This window comes from Ruditapes philippinarum, unplaced genomic scaffold, assembly GCF_026571515.1.
Source record: "Ruditapes philippinarum isolate M1 unplaced genomic scaffold, ASM2657151v2 ctg9211_1_1_1_1, whole genome shotgun sequence".
NCBI classification, from domain to species: domain Eukaryota; kingdom Metazoa; phylum Mollusca; class Bivalvia; order Venerida; family Veneridae; genus Ruditapes; species Ruditapes philippinarum.
The window spans coordinates 21,145-28,583 of record NW_026866553.1 but is presented as its reverse complement, the minus strand read 5'-3'; the positions used below and the strand labels follow the sequence as shown (position 1 = coordinate 28,583).

The following is a 7,439-nucleotide window of genomic DNA, read 5'->3' as shown; positions in this document are numbered from 1 at the left end:
TGTTGTTTTACTGTAGTTGTTGTTGTTTGATTGTTCTTGTTGTTGTTGTTTTCTTGTTTGTGTTCCTTATTTTGGAATGTATACCGGTTTTGATATACTGAAGCCATATGTGATGATAAACTCTGCTGGATTAAAAAAACAACAAATACCTGTATTTTTTACAACGTATAACTAAACCTTTGAAACTACATCATTTAAAGATTAAAGTCGTCCTATAGATGGTACAAAAAGAAATAACAAAAACAGTTCAACAACACCCATAAATATTACAGTAATATTTTATAGCGAAAAGTGGCGACACCATCATATAGAGAAGCTGCCTCGTGGTAGTTCACACAGCAAGCAATTCGGTAACGCAAGTATCTTCGAAAGCATGCTGTAAAATCATTGATAAATTAAAGTCAAAATAATTAACTTTATACACAATTATTCAAAAAATAAAAAAATAGTTTAAAAATAGATGCTGTTTTAATTAGCTTTTTGGTTAGGTTTACTTTTAACGATATCCATTTTTTTTCAAAAAGAAATTATAAACCAAAATTTGACTTTAAGGGATTAAATTTTAATAAAATACAGTAATAAAGGGCCCCTATTTTAAAAAAGTAAAATTTGGGGAAAATTTGTGTTCATGAAATGTACAACCAAAAGTGTGAAATTAAATGAGTCCCCGTAATGTGTAGTAAAAAATGGGGAAGCATCCGATTGTTTAACCAACTATGGTCATGCAATAGACAACATGCTATTTATAAATTCTAATAAAGAGCTCGCTTTGACGCTTTGCCTTATTCATGTTATCAATAAATCAATCCGTAAGGGCCTTTTTTCTGAAGATGTCACTCAATCAATGCGTCAGGCCTTTTTTCTGAAGATGTCACTTAATCAATGAGTAAGGCCTTTTTTCTGAAGATGTCACTTAATCAATGCGTAAGGCCTTTCTCTCTGAAGATGTCAATTAATCAATGCGTCAGGCCTTTTCTGAAGATGTCACTTAATCAATGCGTCAGGCCTTTTTTTCTGAAGATGATATCCTTCACACCCCAGTCAGAACGTGACACGTCTAACAAGGCTTCATATCCTTTTGTTGTTTCATGTAGTTTGTCAATCCATGAGACGAACCGGATACGTGCGAATATTCTACAGTCAGCATCTTGATATTCACTTGACCCCATGGAATAGTTTTAAGAACACTAAGTTCGTCACCTTCAACATCGAGACTAAAAAAGTCAACTGTGAGCTGGTTTAATGCCAGGAGAAGGGAGTAAAGAGGAAAACATTGGATTTCAACGTGTTTTTTCTTTACACGATGTCTATTAACGGCGTCATCTGATTCGTGCACTATATGACCCAAGTTGAAAGCCTTGTTGAATGTCATCTGTAAGACAAATTAAATTCATTTGTAAAATTACATCTTTAGTAAGAATGTATCAGAACCCATGTTAGTTTATTTTTTCTTGTGCAGGTTGATCTTGCAACAATTTTGATCTTGCAACAACTTAATGAACTTGATATCTCTTTAACAAGATATGCTAGCTGATTATATAGATGTATTATACATGTTGAAATTGTACATAGGCCTTCCGTGGCCGAGTTGTTAAGGTTACTGATTTTAAACCACTTCCACCTCACTTTCTTTCGGTTCGAATCCCGCCAGGGATAGAGGATTCTTTTATGTGACAAAGCTATCCAACCAGCTTATGAAACCGACGGTGTTCTGCTGAGGAGCCCCACGTGCCTGAAATAATGCACGGAGGGGAACCTTAGGTCTCCCTCAAGAAGATAAACTGAAATGTCGCCATATGAACTGTACACGTATAATCTAATCAAAAAGGAATATATTACAATATATATAGATAAATAATATTCTGAGTGTAATCTTTTTAATATTATGCTTACTTTTCTATCTCTTCCTTTTATACAGGAAAAACATTTTCAAGGGAGATTATTAATTTTTGTTTAAACGTTACAATAATTTGATAAGTATTATTTTGTTCCCTTGGCCAATGTTTTTGCAGTTTTCATCGATTTTTTTTGTAAATGATAATGATTTAAAGTGACATTGATATTTCTGTGATCTTCTAAAAGCTAAAAGTTTCCCTATTGAGGGAAATCCTGCATGGCCATTTTTTAAAGCACGGGCAAACAGAAGAATAAATTTTGCTTGTACGAAAGATTTTTTTTTTTCGAAAAAAAATTGTTGAGGAAAATCCTAACTAACTCTGCCGATCATGCTTTCTCACACGGACCCGGTCAGAATAAAGATAATAAAACTAGGAAGCCAAAAGCGTTACTTCAAGACACCGGGAGCTCATAACAGATGCATGTGAGTGGCACCAAAGAATGGAACGTAAAGAAGTCGGAGAATGGTAATTGTAAAGTGTATATTCTTCAAATCGTAAACAAGGTCCTTGTTAAAAATTGCAATTTATCGGCCCTGTCCGTCAAACTTCGGATGATAGCATTCGGTACAACTCGCCGGTTACCAATCCGAAGTTTGGCGAAGAGGGACAAAATATTGTGATGGCTATGAGTGGTTTATATGTACCTCGACATCAACGTTAACGTTATTCATCTATAATAAACTTATTGAGTTGTAAAGCTGAAAGTTATAATTGAATGAAGGTCTCCCGAGTATTATTGAATAGACTTACCTTTGAGGGATATGGTTGCGTGTTTAAGCAAGCATTAATACTAAAAGCTTTTCTGTTTTTCGATTTTAGATCACGATAGTTATCTGGATCAGCTTCAACCAATAACCCGTTCCATTTCCGTACCTTTTCAAAGAACAGTGAGTTGGAACCTTTTTCTCCGTTTAATGCTCCGCACTCTATGTAAAATCCGCCTTCCTGTTTGGTAGAAAAAATAAAAGAAGTTGTTCTTCATTCACCCTACTACACTAATAACTTGTCCTTATAACAAGGACTAAATATTTACACATGACTACACATTAAAAATATACTGACGCATAAATGAACTTTGCAATTTTGAATTTGCTATACATTGTATTTTCGTGATTATTCGGAATAAATGGGTGATTTTTTTTCCATTTGAGTACTGGCAAACTTTAAACTACATTTGACTCTAAATCACCGACATTTTATCGAATAGTTTACCTCAAGATGGCTTGAACCTTGTTATGCAATATTCTTTGCACGTGTACACCGAGCGATATGTTTTTCATGTTTTATATGTCACTGATCGATTTACTGAACCTTAATGCACTGAAACGTCAGCTTTAAACTCGAATCTTAACTTCGATAAAGCAACAGAGTTCAAGTTCTTGATAATTGGTTGTTGGATCGGGATGAAGTTGGTGGAGGCGGCGTTATGGTTTGTGGCGGGATACACGAGGGAGGAAGTGTTACACGAGGGATGGAGTTCTTATGATAACTTCTCAAGGAGTTCTTGTGATAAATGTCACAGAGTTCGTCGGAAAACTATTGGATATACTGCAAAAACATCTTCATCATTGCCATACATAATTACCTAATGATAATACAAAATTGCAAACAAGCCCCGGCTTTATATTAAATAAGTATTTACAACCTTATTGAAAAATAAAAAGTGCTAAAACGTCCCGTGATTTTACGCAAAAAACACATTGACAGTAACAAAAGTTATCGACATATTTTGAGTTATCACAAGTCTCCGGGACATTTGAAAAATCGGGTATAAATTTGTTAGTCGGGGCTTTATGTTGCATTATAATAAGTAATTATGTATGGCAAGAATGGGAACTTGAAATAAACAGGTCAATACTTGCTAGTTGCGAAATAATTTGGAAATTCTTCGCAAAACTTCCAGATTTTATGCAAGAGGCGATGAAAAATGGACTATGAATTAGTTTTTGACACATAATACAATATGTAAGGCAGGCTTTATCATAAAACTTTAATTTAGCACATAAAGTCACCTTTTACAGATGAATTATACCATTTTGACGAATGTTTTAGCAGTATACACAATAGTTTTCCGACGAACTCCGTGACAGTTATCACAAGAACTCCTTGAGAAGTTATCATAAGAACTCCATCCCTCATGTAACACTTCCTCCCCTGTGGGATAACGGTAATACAAATTTTGTCTTTGTTCTCATCTGAATGTCCAAAGTTAGATTGACACTGTTCTCCGTCCAGTGGTCGTTCCTTGCAGCATCAAGGTTTAGTAATGCACGATAATGCCATGCCTTCATTGCTACTGTAGTCGGCTTGATCACCAGACAAGCACATATTCACGGCGGTGGAACTGTTACACGAGGGATGGAGTCCTTATGATATTTTGACGAGTGTTTCTGTAGTATATACAACAGTGTTCCGACGAACTCCGTGACAGTTATCACAAGAACTCCTGACAAGTTTTCATAATAACTCCATCCCATCTGTAACAGTTCCTCCCCCGTGATATGAGATCTTCTTGGGCGGAGGGCAAGAAACAATTATTAATATTATTAATAATATTCATGACTGTACATTTGCACTTGCCAAAGAAAGGAGCTTTTATAAATTACCTCATTTGACGTTACGTAGAGAATCATTATTTCGATTCATAGGAGAGGGGAACATAATCGATATTGAAGAAATTTCAGAAATTGAAACACATTTACAGAAAAAATTATCAAGACATTTACAGAAAAATTGACAATTTAAAAAAGTGTGAAATTCAATTTTTATCTTTAATGCGTTCAACTTGAAATAAATAACAAAATAAATAAAATAAATTAAATAATATAAAATAAATAAATAAATAAATAAGTGAATAAATAAATAAATAAATAAATAAATAATAATAATAATAATAATAATGATAATAATAATGATAATAATAAAAAAAAAACAGCAGCGTTTATCTTTGATTGTGACAGAAAACAGTGCATCAATATCCAAGATTTTGCTACCAAATATTTTAATGATTTTTACCAGAAAAATCCGATAAAACCTATGTGCACAGTTTCTTTTTTGCGTTAGTATATTTGGAATACGTCGAAAATATAAAGGCGTGTCGATAACGCAGACTCATGTATGATATTTATAGTATACAGTTTTGATGTAGTTTACAATTTATAAGGCGTAAAGTTTATAATATGCCACGTATTGTATATTTACGCTTGAATTACGCTAAATGCGATGGTAATGATCAATAGACTACCGGTCCGTGGAAAAAAATCGCACAAACACAACGAGGGACTGACGAATGAAACAGTCAGTTGATCAATAACTGAATTCGAATAAATCTAGCAGGCTATATATTTCTATCACATGGTATTTTTGAATGATGTCAATTCAGAATAGGTTATGATTATTGTTTTGATGGTATATATGAAAATTTTTACATTTTTTTTTTACCAACGAGTTCGTACAAAAAGTCACGATGTGTCAATAAAAACATCTACAAGTATAAGATCGTGCAAAGATTTTATTTCTTATAATATCAAGAATGGACAGGACAGACTCAATTATCCGGCAGAAGTGCGCGATATCCTTTCACACTACTCAAACTACATGTAAGATTTTATACGTGTTTCAGATCTATGTCTATTTTAAAACCATTGAACTTCTCTCTTTGCACTTATTGTAAGAAAAATATTTATGGCATCAACTGAAGCAAATCGCCAAATTGTGTGTTCGGTGGATAGATAACGTGGCACCTGCCCACTGAATCAAGCTGATACTTAGTTGTTTTGCTCTCCGATTTTTTAATATTCTTACCTTATCTTTAATTTTTAGTCTAGAGTTTAACCCCCCCCCCCTCCTCCGAAAAAAAAAAGAATAAAATAATGATGATAATAATTATAATAAAAGTAACCAACAAAAACACGTGTAGAAGAAAATGAACTGAGGCTTTATGTGCTTTTAAATATTATAATCACTTTTGTCTATCTAACTACTCTCTTATCAATTCAATTAAAGTTACTAATAACAAAATTTCATAAATCGTTAAAAGACTGATACGATTGAGCAGATACATTTTTGTCGACAGTGCTGGGAAATAAGGTATGGTGTAAGCTTATTTAAAATAGAATTAGCTGAGTAAAACCAACGAATTTCCTGAACTTTCTAGCTCCCTAAATCACCACGGACTATAATATCATTAAAGCAGTAGCATGTAAAATTGGACAAATCGTTTCTGAGCAGAACAACTCACCGTTGAGGGTTCGAATCCCAACAGGGACTTTGGATTCTTTCATGTGAGGAAGCTACCCGGTGTGACGTAAAACCAAATCAAACAAACAAACGAACTTAACAGAACAACATTTTCTTATAATAAAAAGAAACATATTAATTTCTATTTAGTTATATTTTCTTTCAAACGACCTTATTTTAATATTTTGTAAAAACGTAAAAAAAAAATAGTTACAGTGTAGTTGAGTCGACTGTCTACAAACGGAGTTTGTCCATTTGAGTATTCGAGTCTTTCCGGATTCTGGAGATTATATTCCTCTCGTGATGGCGGCTCGATAAAGTAGTCCCTTATTATTCTAATCAATCGTGGATCGTCTTGGGCTACTTTCTCATCATTTAATTTTTTCATAGCTGCTTCATAATCAAATGAACTATTTCTAGTAGTTTTCAATATCATAGGTTCAAAATCTTGTTGATGAAGAACGCGCCTCCTCCCCTGAACAAACGCTCCTTCAAGAAGGTCATTTCCGGTCTCCTGCTGGGAATCACGGACATCAACCGTTCTTGTCCCACTCAAGTAGTTCGTGAAATGGAACACAGAAAACATAATCATGAATACCATAATAGTTGTTGTAGCAAAATTCTTAATTGCTGTAAAGGATCGCATAATGCAAGTTTAATAAAAGTAATTCCTGTATAGTATTATCGATATATCTTTAGCCACTTATTAATAAAGCGTCAATATTAAAATTGTGTATCCGCTAGTTTAGATTCACCTTAACAGCTGGATATGGCCGGTTGCTTTTGTGTTAACAGGTATTTGAATGCATTATTGCTAAAGTATACTTACGAGAAAAAGGAAGGATGCATTTGGTTACAGTGACAGGCAATAAATTAAACGCGAAGATTACAATGATCAAATTTCCATTTAAAGAAAAATGAGCCGTGTCATGACAAAACCAACATAATGGGTTTGCGACCAGCATGGATCCAGACCAGCCTGCGCGTCCGCGCAGTCTGATCAGGATCCATGCTGTTCGCTATCAGTTTCTCTACTTTTTATAGAGTCTGTAAGCGAACAGCATGGATCCTGATCAGACTGCGCGGACGCGCAGGCTGGTCTGGATCCATGCTGATCGCAAACCCATTATGTTGGTTTTGTCATGACGCGGCTCAAATATCATTTTGGCTATATAAACATCATGGAAGTTCATCAGCTTTTTTTTCAAATCCCCATTATATTGTACAGACCGGCGTGGAGCTTCTAACGGCTTTAAATCCGAATTAATTGTATATTTGTCATACAAGACAAGCAAATTCACT

General features: G+C 34.3%; 1 pseudogene; it reads right to left on the bottom strand.

Annotated features, from left to right (window-relative positions):
- Positions 1–749: 749 nt before the first annotated feature.
- Positions 750–6,932, bottom strand: LOC132732853 (uncharacterized; annotated as a pseudogene).
- Positions 6,933–7,439: the final 507 nt, after the last annotated feature.